Raw genomic sequence first — 20,905 nt, 5'->3', positions numbered from 1 at the left:
AAGCACTCGATAGGGGGCCTCTTGTATTTTACCAACCCAACAAGCTTCTGCAGGCCTGAAACTTCATTAAAAATCTCAAAAGTTTTTTCCTTGTATTACTTTTCTATCCACTGCTTGCTGGTACCAGTGCAGACTCAGTTCTGCCTTGATGTTTGCAGGTAATACCGTGGGAGGACAGTCATCTGCAGACCCAATTTGCAGATGCCAGCGGCTGTGGAAATGACTGAATCTGGTATAGGTCACACAATAGCACTGAAACCAGCACATGAGTGGATCAGAGGTTATTTAAAGAAACCAGGAGGTTCACACAGCATTTAAAATGAGTTGGAAAGCTTGGACAAATTAGATCACTATCTGCAATCAAAAGAGCCAAGAGGGAATTAATTCAAGAAGCACTTGAAACAGCTTCAAACAGAGCTGCCCATATCTCACTTTCAGATGTCCAGAAGTATTAATCACCGACTTATGTGTAAACTCTGTTGCTCCTTTGTGATTAAACAGTCTGTGGAAGTAATGGCGGCTGCTAAATGAGTTATAATGAAATTATGAATCTATTCAAATGAACGGGAATAAATGGAAAAAGCTTCAGTAGGTGCTGTACATTCACTCTGACATAAACAAACACCAGTATATGATTTTCAGTGGCTGTGAGAGTCTCCTTTCTTGAACCTGACATCAGTGGTGGCGTGTTGCCAGCTTTGGCCCCAGTACCAGCCATTTTTCGGTGGAAATGTGTGGAACTGGCATTAAATTAGCCCCCGGCCCCCAGATCGATGCCTAATCTAATACAGCATCAGTGGAAAAGTGGTGATAGAAAAGATATAACAAACAAGCCAGCAGGTTTACACCACATTTAAACCAAGTGGGTCCATACATCTTACATCTTGGGTAAATTGGATAATTATCTGCAAGTCAGCAAAAAAAAAAAAAAAGAGAAGAAGAAAAAGTTTGAATTTATTCAAGAAGGACTTGAAACAGCTTGAAACCCAACTGCCCATCTCTCACCTTCAACCCAGATGTCTGCAGGCATTACTAGTGTGTAATCTCTGTACTCCTGACTGTGTGAGTAAATAGTAGTCTGCACCGTGGTAATGGTGCAAAAGTCACCAAAATTATTTATCCGTTTTGTAACATAATAAATACAGCACATGCAGTCAGGTAGAATCTAAATTTCTCTTTATTGTGGTTAAATCTGTTATCAAGTTATGTCATTATTCTTGATAATAATTTAACAAGTATCCCCTGTCCAAGGACTTGGTGGGTGATGGTGGGAAAGAAGAACTCCCTAATGGTACTATGAGGTCTTTAACCCTTTACAGCCGATCGGAGCGGGCACGCTCCATTTTGCGTAACTATTTTTAAATCCCGGTAGCACTGCAACCACGTGAGCTAGCGCAATAATTTTTTTTGCATATGAAACCGGAGGAATTGTACTTACATATTGTGCCATCAGCTTGTCCTCGGTCACAGTTTCCTTCCACATATAGCTTTGCAAAAACTGCATAAAAATCACTTGCAGCAACAAAAACATGATATTCCAGAAACACGCTTCGCCGATCCGATCAGCTGTTTGTAACACTTCCTACGTCCATCAGCGCGAACTATCACATGACCGCATGACCTGCCCGAAACCGGAAGTGACGTCATTTTGCGGAAATGTAGTTTTTTTACGATCGGGGCCTTATGAGCCTATACTTGTGTTTTAAAAAGTTATGTTTGAGTTTATGACTTTCTGTGTCGTTTCTGGGATGCTTAGGACTCATATTGCACTGCTGGAAATAGTTTATTTTGATGCACATGCTGTTATTTTGCAAATTTGCACTATAATATTTATTTTCGTTTTTCCTGCAGTATATAAAAATTGGTGTATTTCAAAAATAAAACTATGAAGACACTCAAAATAAATTTCCTGTGGTGGGAAACTAGTTTGTGCAACTTTTTTGTATTTACAGTTTTGAGGGATGAGCCTCTTAAATTTCTCTAACTAGAAATATATGTTAAAAAAACAAAAACGATTTTCAATTTTTTTGTAGTTTATTGCACTTTTTTGCAATTTATGTAATTACTATGCACCTAATGCAGACATATTATTAAAGTTTGGGCTATAATGGTTGTATTGATGTATAGCAACTTGAAATGCTCCCAAAAATGGCTCCACAGCATGTAAAAATATAATATAAGCTCTGGCGGACTTGGTTCTATGGTAGGTCTTAAAGGGTTAAGATATGAGTGTCTATGTTAGACCGCTGTGAGGCCTGATCATTCAAGTTCAAGTTCAAGGTTCTTTATTTGTCACATGCATAGTTATACAAGTATAACACACAGTGAAATGTAGCCTGACACGCTCCTCGACATGTGCAAAAATTGGGGGGGTGTAGAGGAAGAACATATATATATATATATATATATATATATATATACATCCCCATTGAGTTCCTGATGAAGGCTCTTAGGGTCATATATATATATATATATATATATATATATATATATATATATATATATATATATATGACCCTAAGAGCCTTCATCAGGAACTCAATGGGGATGTGGCGTACAACACTAGAGGCCAACTCCAAGCCCATAGCACAAGTCACCATCAAGTGCGGGATCTACCAAGGAGATGCTCTGTCCCCACTGCTGTTCTGCATAGGCCTGAACCCCCTCAGTGAGATCATTAACAAGACTGGCTACGGATACCGACTACGGAACGGAGCAGTTGTCAGCCACCTCCTGTACATGGATGACATCAAGCTGTATGCCAAGAGTGAACGAGACATCGATTCACTGATCCACACTACCAGGCTATACAGCAATGACATTGGAATGTCGTTCGGACTGGAGAAGTGTAGTCGGATGGTAACAAAGAGAGGGAAGGTAGTCAGAACTGAGGGGATTGAACTACCAGAAGGCAACATTGCAGACATAGAGGACAGTTACAAGTACTTGGGGATCCCGCAGGCGAATGGGAACCATGAAGAGGCCACTAGAAAAGCTGCAACCACCAAGTACCTGCAGAGGGTCAGGCAAGTCCTGAGGAGTCAGCTGAATGGTAAGAACAAGATCTGGGCCATCAACACGTACGCCCTGCCCGTGATCAGGTACCCTGCTGGGGTAATAGGCTGGCCAAAGGAGGAGATAGAAGCCACTGACATAAAGACAAGAAAGCTCCTTACCATGCATGGAGGGTTTCACCCCAAGTCCAGCACCCTGAGGCTGTACGCTAAGCGGAAGGAAGGGGGCCGGGGACTGGTGAGTGTCAGCACCACAGTCCAGGATGAGACAACGAACATCCAAGAATACATTGGGAAGATGGCCCCAACTGACCGAGTGCTCAGTGAATACCTCAGGCAGCAAAAACCCAAGAAAGAGGAGGGAGACGAGGAACCATCATGGAAGGACAGGCCCCTGCACGGTATGTACCACCGGCAGATAGAGGAGGTGGCTGATATCCAGAAATCCTACCAGTGGCTGGACAAAGCTGGACTGAAAGACAGCACAGAGGCACTAATCAATCATGGCAGCACAAGAACAAGCTCTGAGCACAAGATCCATAGAGGCTGGGGTCTATCACACCAGGCAAGACCCCAGGTGCAGGCTGTGTAAAGATGCCCCAGAGACAATCCAGCACATAACAGCAGGGTGCAAGATGCTAGCAGGCAAGGCATACATGGAACGCCATAACCAAGTGGCCGGCATAGTGTACAGGAACATCTGTGCCGAGTATAACCTGGAAGTCCCGAGGTCAAAATGGGAGATGCCGCCAAGGGTGGTGGAGAATGACCGAGCTAAGATCCTGTGGGACTTCCAGATACAGACGGATAAAATGGTGGTGGCTAACCAACCGGACATAGTGGTGGTAGACAAACAGAAGAAGACGGCCGTAGTGATCGATGTAGCAGTTCTGAATGACAGCAATATCAGGAAGAAGGAACACGAGAAGCTGGAGAAATACCAAGGGCTCAGAGAAGAGCTCGAGAGGATGTGGAGGGTGAAGGTAACGGTGGTCCCCGTGGTAATCGGAGCACTAGGTGCGGTGACTCCCAAGCTAGGCGAGTGGCTCCAGCAGATCCCGGGAATAACATCGGAGATCTCTGTCCAGAAGAGCGCAGTCCTGGGAACAGCTAAGATACTGCGCAGGACCCTCAAGCTCCCAGGCCTCTGGTAGAGGACCCGAGCTTGAAGGATAAACCGCCCGCAGGGGCGTGCTGGGTGTTTATATATATATATATATATATATATATATATATATATATATATATATATATATATATATATATATACATACATACATTGGGTGAATGTGCAGTAGTAGCAGCAAGCAGGTGAATTCTGTACATTAATATGAATAGACATCTGACTATTTTACAGGATAGACAATATAAACATATTTAAAATTAAAGGAATTGAAATGTACATTGTGCCTTGGTTTAGTGTCTGGAAGAGTCCTGACTCAGTCAATTATAGATGATGTGAGAGGGCGGGTGTGTGTGTTTAGGGCCCGGATGGCTTGGGGATAGAAGCTCCTCTTGAGTCTCTCTGTCCTTGCCCGGAAGATGCGGAACCTTCTACCAGATTGCAGAAGTTGGAACAGTTTGTTGCCAGGATGGGACGGGTCCTTCGGTATCTGCGCTGCTCTAGTCCGGCATCTCCTGGTGTAGGTGTCCTGAAGCGGGGGGAGAGCAATCCTGCAGCAGCGTTCTGCTGTACGCATCACTCTCTGGAGAGCTTTTTGGTCCTTCACACAGCTGTTCCCAAACCACGATGTCATGTTCTGTGTGAGGATGCTCTCCACAGCGCCTGTATAGAAAATCCTGAGGATCTTTGGAGAGACCCTGAACTTCCTCAGTTGTCGTAGGTGATACAGGCGCTGCCTAGCCTTTTTGGTCTGGACCTGAATGTGGGCAGCCCATGTCAGGTCTGAGGAGATGTGGACACCAAGATACTTGAAGGACTGCACCCTCTCCACTGGAGCTCCATTGATGATAATGGGCTTGTAGTCTCTGTGCTGACCCCTTCTGAAGTCCACCACCAGCTCCTTGGTCTTGCTGACGTTCAGCTGGAGGTGGTTGTCCTGGCACCACGATGCCAGATTCTTCACTTCATCCATGTAGGCCGTCTCATCGTTGTTGGAGATGGCACCCAACACCACTGTGTCGTCAGCAAACTTCACAATGGTGTTGGAGCCATGGGTGGCCACACAGTCTGAAGTGTAGAGGGAGTAGAGCAGTGGCGAGAGCACACATCCCTGAGGTGCTCCTGTATTGATGGTGATGCTGTTGGAGAAGTACCTGCCCACCCTCACCACCTGAGTTCTGCCAGTGAGGAAGTCCAACACCCATGCACACAGACGGCTGTTAAGTCCCAGATCCCTCAGCTTTGTGAACAGTCTGCAGGGCACTATTGTGTTAAACGCTGAACTGTAATCAACAAACAGCATTCACATATAGTTACCCTGTTTCTTGTCCACATGGCTGAGAGTGGTGTGTAGGACGTGGGCAATGGCATCCTCTGTGGATCTGTTGGATCTGTAGGCGAACTGCAGCGGATCTGCAGCAGACGGCCGGTGATGCCGTCTGGCCCCGCCGCTTTCCTTGTGTTCACTCTCCTCGGTGCCGCTTGGACGTCATGCTCCGCGATTTCAGGACATTCAGGACTTTTACATCACAAGGAGGATTTTAGGCCAGATACGTCACCAATGGTCGTTGGTGAAGGTTAGCTTCATCATATTTATTGTTATTTTACCTTCATTTAAACCTGAAATTAAACATTTAACATGATGAATCTATCCGGTCTTTAAGTCTGACGTCATTGGCAGTGTCTTGATCCAAGTTTAACATCCAGGCATCCATGAAAACAGGATTTATTAAATTTAACAGAGTTAGAAGTTAGCAGGAAGTTAGCTTGCCAGTTTCCACCTAAACATGATATACCATGTTCTGACTGAGAGATTTCTGAAAAAAATAAAACGTACAGCTCTGCTATCACTGCTGACATAAATGAAGACAGGAAACTAAACAGCAGTGATGTTTGTAGGGTTACTGAAGTTGGGCTAGCTGGTATATAATGATGTGCTACGTGGTTGCTAGCGACACAGCTATGTTAGCATAACATAAACAGTGAAGCTGGAGGATAAACGCTAACTTTTTTCCACTCGATAAAAGTTAATGTGAGGGTTCCCGATGGTTAGGGAACAAATGCAGTCGCATGGCAGGATGATGTAAACGGACCAAACTTCAGTCAGGAGAACAACCGAGATAATCAATCCACAATACGAGGTTAGTCATTAATATACTGCTGCATGGGCTAGGCTGTAGTTACATCGTACGGGTTTAAAAACTGATCTTTAACATGAATAGCGCTAATAAAAACCGAGAGAAGCCTACAGTGATCACTGACTGTTTTTAGGGGCCTTTTGAGATAAAATAGAACAAGATACAAAGGATTAAAACACAACAGCCTTATTAAACGCAGAGTAGTTTGGGCCCGGAAGCAGGGTTCATCACTTCATCGCTTAAAGACCGGATAGTTTCCTTGTGCAACATGGAGAGTGTGAGCCTAGCAGGTTTTCTTGACAGCAGGAGAAACACGTGGAGAACATGTGAACATGGATCCTGTGGCGAAAGAGTCCCAACCACCATCATGCTACTTTCTCTCGATCCTCCCACAAACTTCCCCAATCTGTGAGCTGGTTTGAATAATGACAGTTCAGTTCCAGTGCATTCGAAAATAATACCGATTTTATGTTATCTAGGTAAAAACCAGCAGTTGGTAAATCAAAGTGGGTAATAAATTTCTTAAGTTAATTTCTGGGTCATTATGCTGAGGTTAGTTTTAGGATTAGATGTAGCCCTTTAGAGGAACTTTCACTTACTGGCTGTACTCAGACTGAAGTTGATTTCAAAGATAAATAGAATTTCTACCCTAACCCTGAGTGCTTTGCTGGTGACCTGGCGGCTGTTATGAGGTTAAAGCAGTTAAAATGTTGTTCCTGTACTGTACTCAGTACTGTAGTCATAGCATTAAACCTCGTACTTGACCACATTCTAAAGCTCAACATTGTTTTTCTTCTAAGCGCTAATATCCTCCTCCTCCTCAACTCATCCTCGCGCTAATCCGATGCCACAAGTCAGCGCTTTTCATGCAAACCGCACGGCACTTACTTAACTCCCGGGAGATACTCAGTATCTCCCGAGCACTCAGAGCCCTGCTTAATGTGCAGCGTGACCAAAACATTTTGCAAAAGGAGTCCACCGACCTCTCTGCAAATAATCTCATGCTCGCATTAGGCGGATTTCATGAGAGGTGCTTTGCAGTAAAAAAACCTCCATTACTTCTATTCTCCACGTACTCATCTGTGACTGGTCTGATTTTGTTCAGGCGCTTTCCGCTGCTCTCTGCATCTCTTGCCCAATACGTAAATTTCACGCCATCTCTCACCCTTTTCCAAACATCACGCACAGGACCTGGAGATGCTCACAATTAGTGGCAGTCGAGCGAGCAATCGTGTGAATCACGGAGTGGCTCTTAATTATACAAAGCTTTTAAAGTTGTACGACACTCGAGGCGACCCTAAAAAGCATCGTGTCTGCTAACGGCCTGGAACGGCCAAGTTTGTCAGATTTAAAATATAAATGGAGCTGCTGTGTTTTCTCCAAAGACAGAGCTATAATCTGTTTGATGTATGAAGCAGAGGGGTCATGAAGATGCTTTGAGAGTGTGCCAGCATGCATAGATCCCACACACACTCCGGCATACTTCATAATTTCTCAGCAGTGTTTAGATAAACTCATCATATCGCTCTCAGTATTAAGAGCAAACCCGCTGCAGATACTTTTGTGCTTTTGCTGAACTTAAAGAAAAAACTTCACATGGAGAAGTTCCACAGCGAATGCGAGCGAATCGTGAGGCAATGAGCTTTTTAAATATGAATGAGTGTTGTGTGAATGCCTCTGCTGTGATATTTAGACAAGAACAGATCCCTGTGTGCCGTTGCTGTGTCTTTAGCTGCAGCTCGAGGGAAACTTGCCTCTGTTATGGTATTTTTGGAGGGAGGAAATTCTCTAAAATGTTAATGCTTCAGCAAGATCCCTGGGAATCCTGCAGGAATTCTGCATAGTCTTTTTAGGCATTTAATTTTAATTAAAAGAAAAAACTTTCCATCCCACACTCCAGTTTCATTTTAATGCACTTCATCCTTTATCGAGGTAGGAGGAAAAGAGGAAGACCACATCGAAGATTCATGGATGTAGTGAAGGAGGACATGCAGAGGGTTTATACTGTAAGCTAAAGACCCCAACAATCAAACGACTCCATTATATGCAGTACCAACCGATAGAAATAAATCAAGTGCTGGGAGTTTTTCCCCTCCTGAGTCTCCACACTTTGCTGTAGTCACTTTCTTTTTCAAAGGTAAGCATATTTGTCTCTCAGATTTCTCCATTTCTTTATACATTGCCTCACATCCATCCTGATAGTTTCTTCAAACTCCCTCCAGGAATTTGCTGACATTTGTGAGTCCTTATATATGTGATTAGTCCTTATACCGAGGCGACAGTTGTTGTTCTCTTACAGTTAAATTAAAAAACTGCGGTGAAAAAGTAGCCAGAAATACACAGGAGGAATTAACGGTGCTGAACAGGTCAATCACAAGATTTCTTGGTGTGTCAGCATTTTCAGGGAGGTGCACATCAGGTTGCACCAAATTTTACGTCACTGGGTTTCAGGAGTTTGTGGTTACATTGCAGCTAGGGCGTAGATTTCCCACTAAAGCATAAATCCTCAGTACCCGGATTGCTAGTTACCAAGCTAGGGTTGTTAAACAGCTACCTTTGTTTATGGTGATGTTGTGTTTTGTTTTCAGTTCTCAAGTACGCAAGTCTGTACTCGAGTTTTTGGCAAGTCCGACTTTGTAAGTTCGCACGGGAGTCCCCTCTTAATTTAAGGGTGATTAATATTTACAATGGAAATTACACATGACATGAAAAAAATATTACACATGATGTAGTAGATTTTTTAAGAAAAAAAGATAATTTAAAAAAAGGTATCTTAAGCACTTTGGCAAAATTCGCTACACATCGCTTACATATCATCTCTTTTATAATGTCCAATAAGCCTCATAGAGTTAAGTTTTTTCACGTTCTCGGCTTGATACGTACTTTGAATTGGAACAGTACTTGGTCTCTGAATGACGTATCACAAGTCCACGAGACCGCAAGTACACATAAGTGCGCATATTGAGACACGGCTTCAGTTTATTGCCTACATCATACTTTCCTGCAGATGTAGCTACATGTCACATACATGTGTACTTGAACAGCTGTGACCAGTTTGTTTGGTAGTAACATGAGGTTTAAACTAGCACTAGGCTGTAATGTTATCTAACTCTAAATACACCACATGGGCAAAGTCCAGGTTGACCTCCACATTACACCGGAGCTACACAGGAGCTGCTTGGCCATGAAGCTTCTGGTGCACAGTTTCTGCCCTAATGTTAATGCAGAGGTTTGGAGCTCTGTGGTTACTGATCCAGCAGAGTTTTGGTGACTTTTACACACTTGGTGACCCCACTCTGTAGCTTTTTCTGGTCTGACTCATGGTTGAGTTGCTGTGATTCCTGAACGCTTCCACTTTCCAATAAACCTCTTATAGTTAATTGCAGAATATGTATGAGGGAAGAAATTTCACAAACTGCTTCGTTGTAGCGGTTGTGTCCTTGAATGACCCATTCTTTCACAAATGTTTGCACAGGCAAATTATAAGCTAGGTTCAAAAGGACCGAAACACTTCAGAAACTGGGCCTCAACTCTGAATTCTTGAATTTGAGTATTTAGCTCACATTCTGTCCCCACCTGATGAATGCTATTTTTCTCTCATTTTCACAGCTCTGACAGTCTGTGTACAGACTCAAGTGGTTCTGCAGTATCACTTCTTTCCCGTGTTTCCGATTGATTAGCTGCAAACATCAGTTTAACTGAAATCTGGACCCGGGATCATTCAGCTAGAAGGATAAAAGTTAAAAAATTGCCCCCAAACTTTTTCAGATGCTTGTTGTTTGAGCTTCAGTATACAGGTTATTCAGTCCAGTGGAAGATTTGACATCCTGTGTGTGACTTGTGGTCTATGAGGAATGCTATTTTAGCTTTAAGCTTGGAAGAAAAGCGTTCTGTCATCTGGAGATGGCCCGGCTGGTTTGCAGCGGGCCCGGTGGCATAAAATATGCATGCATTTCCCAGAATATGAAACTTCTTCTTGGCATGTTGTGAAAAGGTCTAAAGGAGGTTTCTAGGTTGTTGCTGCTGTTGTATTTAGGGTTCATAAGCCTGGGAATCAGTGTGTACAGATGTTCAGCTCGACCCTGAATCCCAGTATTTACAGCACTGCTACTTCTACCCTGGAAACATGGCCCACTTCTACTCTGGCTTCACACAGGAAAGATGCTCTGGACCGCCAAGTGCGACCCATCTGAAAAGCAAACACACCCACAGAGGACTATTTCAATGCCCATGCTCACTGTGGGGTACCACAGTCACTTCTACAGACTGCAGTCAACACCAGCGACTGAGCAGCTAAACCCAAATCTGCTCTGCTCTCCCCTGGTGATAGGGGACGCAAGGGCTCAGGAGGAGAGCATTAGAGGGTGGACAGCGGGCTTAGTGGGGTGCAGGGTCAGATGATTGGAAGAAAATGGAGAGGAAGTCCTGCGAGTCGGTGGGTGGATTGATGAATTAGAAATGTGAGGCAGAGAAAGGGATGTGTGAAAGAGTGATCAGTGAACTGAGCTGAAAAAAGGATGAGACCCAGGGATTTGACAGTTACAGTGAAGGAGCAAGAGAGAGTGACGGATAACGGCGGGAGTGAGACTGAGCGTGTGCTAGAGCGAGGAAGACTTCAGTAAGGGTGGAGGGAGAGGAAGACACTGCTGTTTATACTTAAAATTGTGGTGGACTGAATTTTAAGAATAGAAAATTTCAAAACGTGATCATTCTGGTTCTGAGGAGGCTTTATATGTAGTTAAAATATAGACAGTAAAAGCTCAACTTATTGGGTGAACAATGAGCAGACATGATGGGGGAACAGATAATCTACTAACCAGTCTTTGCACCAGTGTTTCTCATGGCAGTTGAGATCAAGGAGAGGCAGCTGATGCTAACTTGTGTTAGAGACTCATTGGTGCTTTATCAATCTGATAAATCTGACAGCTGAGACAGAGCACATGATTTATCAAGAGAAAGAGAGCTTTATTACAAAAAGTGATTTGCATGAACCTGAAATCTGTGTCTAACAGCTGCATGCAGGTATTTATAAAAGTTAAAGGAAAGAATCTGACTCAGAGCCACCTGTGGGCAACAAACCATTGCTGCAAAGCCCTGAAGCTCTACGTTCAGTGCCGCCTAAAGGGCACGGGCAGATCTGAATGTTACACACAACTGACACACGTCTAAATATGTTCTGCAGTAGATGAGACACGTGGATTTATGATGTTGCAGAGTTCTGTGTGTGCACATGGCTATGCATGCTCTACAGTGCTCCAAGTTATTAATCATTTTTCTGCACAAAGATCAGTACGTCAAGAAAACTCAAACCCCAAACATCAATACTGAGGATAAGATGTATATGGGACATAACATCTGAGGGGAACAACTACAGGACAGACCCAAGTTTTGAGATCATCATCACAACTTTGAGCCATCTGACTGCCAGTTACATCTGCTCAGGTAAATTAACACGCCTCATTTTTGCCACAAATGTCAGTAAATTAGTTTTTAGGATTCATGTAGCAACAAAACCACTGCAAAAAATAGTTGTGCACGCCCTCCTGTCACCATTGTGTCACTGCAGTTCTGAACACAGTAATTTAATTCTAATGTCAGAGATGTGTCTGAGCATTTCTCTTTAATTTCAGCTCGTCTGACCACCGTAGCAGAGAAAGGTTCAGATGAGGGGGAACAAACACACAGTTGTCCTGTCAGGAGAACAGCTGCCTTCCCATCATCCTCTCCTGTTCTTGCCCTGGCTGACAGTGTGGTTAATCCTCTGGAGGAGAAGAATTGGCCTTCTTACTAGACTATTAAAAATACAGGACACACACACACACACGGAGCTGCCAAAAACCTCCTCTATTATTGATTTCCACCAGGTCACATGACCCCAACACAAGCGTTTCAGCGTCACCATAAACTGACGTTGATGTGAGACTGAGCTGATGGGGTTTCATGAGAACTGCCGTGATGATTAAAAAAGAGCGCCAAATGTCACTGACACAGTTAAGGTGACGCAAGGCCAGATCAGGTCTCTACGGTGGCCCTCAAGTTCAAAACACATTAAAATTCACACACAGACACTGCTGAGTGACTGGAAACTGGAAATGACACCAGCCTCCAGTGTGATGCGTTACTGTAATCACATTGTCATTAACGCAGTACTAAACTCAGAAATCACACTAATGTTTTTGTTTAAGTCATTATGTAATGATCTCACTGACTGTCATAAAGCCGACCTGTATGATCATCGTTTTGATAAACTGTTGAATAATTGAGGAATACGACTCCAACCTGTCATCAGGTGAAGTTTTCTGAAATGTTGTCAGGTTTCTGGTTTTTGTTCTAGTTACGTTTTGGACCTCTGGGCCACCGTAGATTCTCCATGATGCATTTTGTGTCGAGCAGATGACTAAACTGAAAGTGACAGCAGCAGTTTTTAGCTTGCAACACTCATTCTGTTTGTTATCAGCAGTAAATACTTCATTGTGTCTGCAAGAACAGATGGTTTAACTTCAGTTTGAATCATAATGTTACATTAACAGATTGTTTTTGATTAAAAATACTGAAAAAATGTCATACTAGATCCTGTGAGCCTCACGCCGAGGACATCAATGGGCTTACTGAGTGTATCACAGGCTACATAACTTTCTGCACCGACTCCATTGTTCCAGCTCAGACTGTTCATTGTTACCCAAATAACAAGCCGTGGGTGACTAAGGACATCAAAGCCCTCCTCAACAACAAGAAGAGGGCTTTCAGAGGGGGCAACAAAGAGGAGGTGAGGAAGGTCCAGGTGTTACTAAAGGACAAGATCAGAGAGGCTAAGGACAATTACAGGAGGAAGCTGGAGTGGAAACTCCAGCAGAACAGCATGAGAGAGGTGTGGAGGGGCATGAAGACCATCACTGGATTCAGGCCAACCAACAGCAGGGGAGCTGAGGGAGGTGAGAATAGAGCCGACGAGTTGAATCTGTTTTTCAATAGATTCGACACCACAGTGTCTGCTCCCACCCCCACAACCTCACCTGCAGTCAGCCTGGAATCCAGAGCCACACCACTGTGCCAGCCTCTCTCTTCACATGTTGCCTCCTGTGAGATTCCTGACACCCCTCCCCCACCCATCACCTTCACTCAATACCAGGTTGAGATGCAAATGAGGAGACTTCACTCAGGCAAGTCTGCTGGACCAGACGGAGTGAGTCCCCTTGTCCTCAAGACCTGTGCCCCCCAGCTGTGTGGAGTCTTTCATAAACTGTTTATGCTGAGTCTGAGTCTGCAGAGGGTCCCGGTGATGTGGAAGACATCATGCCTCGTCCCTGTACCAAAGACGCCTCGTCCCAGTGGCCCCCAGGATTACAGGCCCGTGGCACTGACCTCCCACATCATGAAGACCCTGGAAAGGCTCATCCTGGACCAGCTGCGACCCATAGTAAGACCACATCTGGATCCCCTTCAGTTCGCTTATCAGCCTCGTCTCGGAACAGAGGACGCCATCATCTACCTGCTCAATCGTGTCTACACCCATCTGGACCAGCCGGCGAGCACTGTGAGGGTCATGTTTTTTGACTTTTCCAGTGCTTTCAACACCATCAGGCCGACCCTCCTGGGTGATAAGTTAGCAGCGATGCAGGTGGATGCTTCTCTGGTGTCCTGGATTGTTGATTACCTGACAGGAAGACCACAATATGTACGTCTCCCACAGTGTGTGTCTGACAAGGTGATTAGCAACACAGGGGCACCACAGGGGACTGTCCTCTCCCCCTTCCTCTTCACCCTCTACACCACAGACTTCAGCCACTGCACAGAGACCTGCCATCTTCAGAAGTTTTCTGATGACTCTGCGGTGGTTGGATGCATCAGCAGGGATGATGAGACAGAGTACCGGGCTGTGGTCGACTCCTTTGTCACGTGGTGTGAGCAGAATCATCTGCAGCTCAACGTGGCAAAGACCAAGGAACTGATCGTGGACTTCAGGAAGACCAGGAAACACTTGACCCCTGTTTCAATCCAGGGGGTCAGTGTTGACATTGTGGAGGACTATAAATACCTTGGAGTACACATTGACAATAAACTGGACTGGGCTAAAAACACCACAGCACTTTACAGGAAGGGCCAGAGTCGTCTCTATTTTTTGAGGCGACTGAGGTCCTTCAACATCTGCCAGAAAATGCTGAGGATTTTCTATGAGTCTGTTATGGCCAGTGCGATCCTCTATGCTGTTGCATGCTGGGGGAGCAGGCTGAGGGTCGCAGATGCCAACAGACTTAATAAACTGATCCGTAAGGCCAGCAATGTTGTGGGGATGGAGCTGGACTCCCTCAAGGTGGTGTCGGAGAGGCGGATGCTGTCCAAGATAAAGACAATGTTGGATAACACCTCCCACCCACTCCATGACATGTTGGTCAGTCACAGGAGCTCGTTCAGTGAGAGACTGAGATTACCGAAAAGCACCACTGAACGACACAGGAAATCATTCCTGCCTGTGGCCATCTCCCTGTACAACGCATCCACTTAACACACTGTTTGCTGCTACAACTACACATGTTTCTTTTCCAAATATTTATTTATAAGTGACTTATGTATGTATGTATGTATGTATGTATGTATGTATGTATATATATGTATATATTGTACTATTCTTAGTTAGCGTATTGTCTGTCTTGTCTTAATGTTGGTTTAAAATGGAGCACTGTAACAAAAAATAATTTCCCCCAGGGATCAATAAAGTATTCTGATTCTGATTCTGATTCTGATTAAAAGGCAAATATCTGGATCAGGATTAGTTTGGGATCTCAAACTGAAATAAGAAGGGATGTGTTTGTGAAAAGATGGCACCATGTGTATAATTCTGCTCCATCTCATAGTGGTTAAAAATCCTCACAAAGATTTCTGGAAATCACTCCAGATCGTCCAATAAAATTTTTCATGCAGATCCATCCATAACTTTCCGAGTAATCCTTCTAACAAGCAAATAAACTGAACCAATCACATAACCTCCTCGGCAATCTCGCTGATCCAATATTTGTGGCCAGTTTTTTCACCAAGTCATTACACACAACAGCCCTCAGTCTGAGCTTTGGCTGGACCACACAAGCACTTCTGTTCTAAAACTCTGCCAATAACGATTTCACTGAAAGCTTTGGGTCTCCGTCCTGTCACTAAATTCATTTTCTGCCTTTGTAAATCCTTGAAACTTACTGTCGCTTCAGCAGTCTAACATCTAACAACTTATAGAAAATTAAAAGGCTGAAGTTTGTAGCTTGGACGCATTTAACTTCCTGCTGTTGGCGTATCAACCCAAAGTGTCTCTTTGCACTTTGCTTCAAGCATCTTGTTTAATCAGACCACCAAGCCTTTCACATGCCTTTTCTTGCAGAGCAGAGACGTATTGCCATGTGTCTCTCTCTTTTTCTTTTTTTAAAATCTGCAATGGCTTCCATCTGGTCGCTCTGTCATTGAGTCCAGATCAAAAATCCAGCCACAGCTCTGCAGCTTTGTCACAGCGCTCCTTTGATTCCTCGCTTGCTCGCTGACCAAACCTCTTGTTGGAGAATTTGCACATGATGGGCTGGAGAGGGAGAGGCCTGCGCACTGCTGCCAATTCCCAAAGATGGAACTCGACTGTGGTCTGAAATATTTGCCTGCCTCTTCACAAATCATGAAATTGAGTTAGAGAGCTAAAGAGTATCAAATTTCTACGCTATTCATCTGTAAATGTAGGAATTTTTAGGATAAACAATGTCAAATTTGTTTTTCAATAAATTATTACTTTAGACTCTTAACAACAGAAAAAAGTCACAGTGGGAAAATCATTTAAGACCACATGTGCTGGAATAACAAATGGATTTCTGACGTAAAATCATGGGATTGTGTATAAATAGCACATGATCTCAGGCACAGTTCATGCATCATGACATTTTAAACCTGTTGTGGTATTAATGACACATTAAGAAGTTAGGGTTAGGTTATAGTCTTTCACTCATTTTTCCACCTGATACCAAGTACACATGACCAATCATAACACCAGGACACACACTTTTCTTCTGCCTTCACTCTGACCAGGCAAAGCTCACCAGCTTCATTCAATACACACTAAAAGCCAAATATGTTTAGTGAGACACATTTTCATACCCTTTTTCACGATACCATGCTGGAATGGGAATATTCTGGAAGTTTAACTCAATTTATGTAATGCCAAGTCACAACAGTCTCCTCAAGGCATTTTGTATTGTAAGGGAAAGACCTTGCCATATTAGAAAGACATCCCAACAGTCACATGACTCCCTTTGAGCAAGCATTTGGCAACAGTGGGAAGGAAGAAACCTCCATCAGAACCAGGCTCATGGAGGGGCAGGCATCTGCTGCAACTGGTTTGGGGTTTGGGGAGGAAAAGAGGACATAACACACACTGTAGGAGAGACCCAGAGATAATGATTAAATGCAAGGTGGTGCATAAAGAGGTGAGTGAAGAAGAAATGGTGGAAAAGGTGTTATAAGAAAAGCAAAGCAAGAATAAACTAGACAGATGAAAGGGAAAACCCATCAAAAACACAGAAGGAGGAGTAAAATAAGCATCAAAGATCATTACAAAAACCACGACAGACAGGATTCATGTCCTCTGCCTATTCCCAGAAATCCTCCATCATCTGGTTTATAACCGCAGAACCGTGAAACAAAAAATATATGCTGGAAAAAAAACAAGCTTTCGAAGGTTTATTCTGGGATAAAGTTACCAAATATTTTTTAAAGTTTTCAATCAGATTTTGATTTTACACTTTTGGTTTTTATGTTCCGTCAAATATTTAAAGTCAGCCCGTCGCTCCCTCCCTATTCACTGAGAGGCCTGACCTTGTTAGCCCCAAACAACTTACCTAACACGTAACTGTCTTTTTTCAAACCATCTGAAGTATCACATTTCCTCTGAGCTGACAGAGGCAGGGTTCACTCTGATCTGAACATGTACAGCTCTCACAAACAGGCCGACGGTTGTCTAACAGATTTCCAAACAGATAGATGCAGGCTCGGTGTGAAGCTGCGTGTGCTGACAGTGGTAACGATCGCACAAAGCTGCACTTTGACAGGCACGAGTTGAAAGCAGCTCTGACAAACGCATTTCCGCAGATTCCTCATGATCAGCACCATCCATATTCCTTCGCTATCCTTTCCAAAACAACATATCACCACACCGAGGGAAACAGACATCGGCAATCTAGTCTTTCCTTTCCAGCATCCTCAGCATCGCGGCTTAATGAAATCAATGCGACTGTAATATTCCTCCGCTGTCAACCACAGCAGACAAAAAGCTGAGGAGCGACTGTGGTTTGCAGCCTCTCGTGATCTAATACAAACCTCTCTCTGAGAACAATGAGGACAACGAGGCATCCAGTAATTTATAAGTTGTGTTTCTGTATCAAGTCAGACATTTCAAAGTGTCTGGTTTAAACTCGCAAAAGAAAACAATCGCGTGAAAGAGGACAGGACATGAGAGCAAAGGAAAACCACGAAGAAGACAAAGAAAAACAGGCTGCATGCTTAAGCAAACTGGTTAATGAGGAGGTCAGATTTGTTCAAGCATTCAGCATGTGGCTTTGCTAGCAGGGGGTGCGGATTCAGCTTGGAGTGCAGTTCGACAGTTGGCTGCAAGTATTTAACATGCTGCAGGCAAATGTCAGTCAGCTCATTGGCATGTCTAGACTTTTAAATCTTTGGTGCATTAGTTTTGCAGATCATGGAGACCAATGTCAGGTTTTTTAAAAATGAATTTAACTTTTTTTTGCTTACAGCTAGCTTTTTTTGCATCATCAAGCAACCTCCAGGGTTAAAGTAACAACAACTGCAGTTCCTCTAACCCCCACTAGAGGTTTCAGCAGCGAGTCAGTACTCATAAGCTGTGGCCTAAAAGCTAGACCACGTCCTTCGGAGGATCCAGCCTTCGCTGTCTATGTGGGCCGGGTCCTTCGAAGACCAAGAAGGCCGGAAGTGCAAGGCTGTGAAATGGGACGGTCTAGCCTTCAGATTTGCGTCACCAGCTGTCTCGGTGGAGTTTAATAAACTCAGCTGTCTGCTCCTTGCTCGCTAAAATAAAACAGGACGTTGAAGTAAATTCTCTACCATCTCACACTTCTGTTTAATCAGTTTTCTGTTTGACATTTATTCAGCTGTAATCTCAGCCAAACTGATTTACTCAGGAACAAATAAAACACTGAAAAAAGCCAGACAATTAAATTTTTAAGTGATATAAATGACTTACATATAATTTTTAACCTGAGTAGCGAAAGACCGCAGGAGGTCTGAAAACGATGTGCTGGGTGTTTGCTGTTCTCGCCGGCTGTAGTGAGCCTCGAACCCCAGCTAGCTATCAAGCTGGTGGGTAACAGATGTCTCTGAAAATGTTGGAGCACTTTTGCAAATATGATGTCTTGATAACCCGAGCAGATATTTGAAGTTTACACAGCTACATTCTCAAATATCTTCAAAGTTTATTTTGTGATCCAGAAACAGTAATATTAACACTAAGTAGCTGCCGCCATTGTTGGAAACTGGAATTGGCTGGGCCACGCTATGAATTCTAGGATACGGTGGGCCACGAAGGATACACCCGACCCATCCTTCAACTCCGGGAAAATGAAGGACGCATTTGTCGGCTGAATTTAGAGCAGCCTTCGAATTGGGACAGCCTTCGTCGCCTGGCTGTGACGTAATTGGCCTTCAAATGTGGCCTCCTAAGGATACCGCCTAGGTTTTGGGACATACCTATAGACTCCCGAGGTCCAACTTTACAGCAGAAATAAACATGTTTACAGTCTGATACAAAAACCTGTTTGGTCTCTATAGCTAGCTTCCTCTTCATAACAACTTTAGGGCAGGAGAATCATTTTATAACTCATCTGTTTAAGTTTTTATCAAGGCTTAAAGTCTGCATTATTAGGACCGTGTCCTCTTGACTGAAAGGTTCAGTGAACCTCAGCTAACTCGAGTCAGTGAACTGGACCTCCTGACCACATTTGTGCAGTTGTTGCCTTTGGGAGCATTTCTAATGCAATTATCTGATCAATAATTTGGCTGCCTTGTGGTAGATCATCCAGGAAGTCTATTCTATGTTGGCAGCAACGATGGAGATAAAATAATGTCTTCAAAAGAGATGGTAGCATCATGGTGGCTGTATGCCAAGCTGAACGTGTGGTCTCATGGTGGCAGGGTTTGTTATAAAAATGTAAAATGCAGCAGGTACAAACTACAAGTCAGTCACTGAAAGCAAAGAACCAGCTTTAAATATTCAGTGTTTTCTGAGAACAACGTCCACGTCAGTGTGTACTTCACTTTTGTATTTGTTAGCAGACTTTAGTCCCTCTGAAGGCTTTCACTGTCTCCCTGCTGAAGTCCACTCATACTGTAATTCTTCACACCCACACCCACACAAGCCGCCTCCGCCATTTGTTTCCCATGTCTTCCCTCCTGAACGCGCTTCTCGTTTTCAAGGTTTCTCTTTGGCGGTGCCACCTGACAGGCCCGGTGCCGTGACTCAGAGGAGAACAGCGATTCACCGGGTCGGCTTTTTGATGTCTCGCTGCTAACAGGCCGTCTTGGCTCTGTGGTACTTCTGTTTTGTCAGGTAGTTAGCCAGAGGAGGTGTATGGTGTGTGCACAAGTGGACAGCCACTCAGAGCAGACGAAAATTGGTCGGCGAGAAAGGATTTTTTTTTCTTTTTTACCGTCCCTCACACTCTCTTTTCTCCACATGTGCTTAGTGTTTCTTGACATCTCGTCCTATCTGCCTGCCTCCATTTTTTTGTCTCCACTTTATGAATTTCTTTTCTCTACCTTATTTTCCTTTTCTTTAAACGACTCCTTTGCTACACTTCACTGGGAGCTCAATAGCTTCTGCCGCAAGGGAAGCAAGCAGGAACCTCTAATGTAAAAGCATTTGACGCCACATGGTGATGGGCTCTATAGTCATAATACAAGGATCCATCCATCACAAGTGAAATGAGTCGACAGTAAACTGAGCCGCAGTGTAGAAAAGCTTCACTATTAGTGAAGGTACATCCTTTCTGTTCTTCTCTGGAGAAGGTCACTTTTCAGAATTAAGTGTCTTCTTGATGGAAACATCAATGAGTTTCCAGTCAGAAGGTACTATTTCCAGAAATTAGACATAAACAACCCACATCACATCCCCATGTGGGAATGAGACAAATAGTAGATAATGATCCGTGGGAGGTGAAGGAAGGTGAATCGAGAGACTTTTCAGAAGCTGGCAACAGAGAGTGATGTCAGAACTGGTCAGACAGGAAGTAGGTGACCGTTGACTTCTTGGGGTCAGCTGATTGTTTATGTTTGACATTTCACAAAATGTTTTTAGTGCACATATTACAAGCAACCAATCTATTTTAAAAGAAGCAGAACTGTTGCTCAGGTGGTAGAGCGTCTACTCGTAGACAGTTGTTGGATCGATTCCGGCTCCTGCAGTCCACGTATAAAGTATCCTTGGTGAAGATACTGACCCCTGATGCATTTAAGTGTGTTAATGTTGATACCATAGAGGATCATTACATGGAGAAACCTTTGGAATGCAAGCATGCTGATCCACACAGGTATGCACACAGGTGTACACATGGGTATTCACAGATGCGGACTACAGCTTT

At 43.8% G+C, this 20,905-nt stretch overlaps 1 long non-coding RNA gene across 1 annotated transcript in view; it reads left to right on the top strand.

Annotated features, from left to right (window-relative positions):
* Positions 1 to 1,452: 1,452 nt before the first annotated feature.
* LOC146651438 (uncharacterized) overlaps positions 1,453 to 20,905 on the top strand; it is a 291,944-nt gene continuing 272,491 nt past the window's right edge. The window contains exon 1 of the long non-coding RNA XR_014907849.1: positions 1,453 to 2,229. This is a non-coding gene — a long non-coding RNA (uncharacterized LOC146651438). The remainder of the gene's footprint in view (positions 2,230 to 20,905) is intronic.

Source organism: Rhamphochromis longiceps, linkage group LG16, assembly GCF_057381845.1.
Source record: "Rhamphochromis longiceps isolate RC_006_pf linkage group LG16, R_longiceps_female_GT1.1, whole genome shotgun sequence".
Classification (NCBI taxonomy): Eukaryota; Metazoa; Chordata; class Actinopteri; order Cichliformes; family Cichlidae; genus Rhamphochromis; species Rhamphochromis longiceps.
This window is presented reverse-complemented; position numbering and strand designations above follow the sequence as displayed.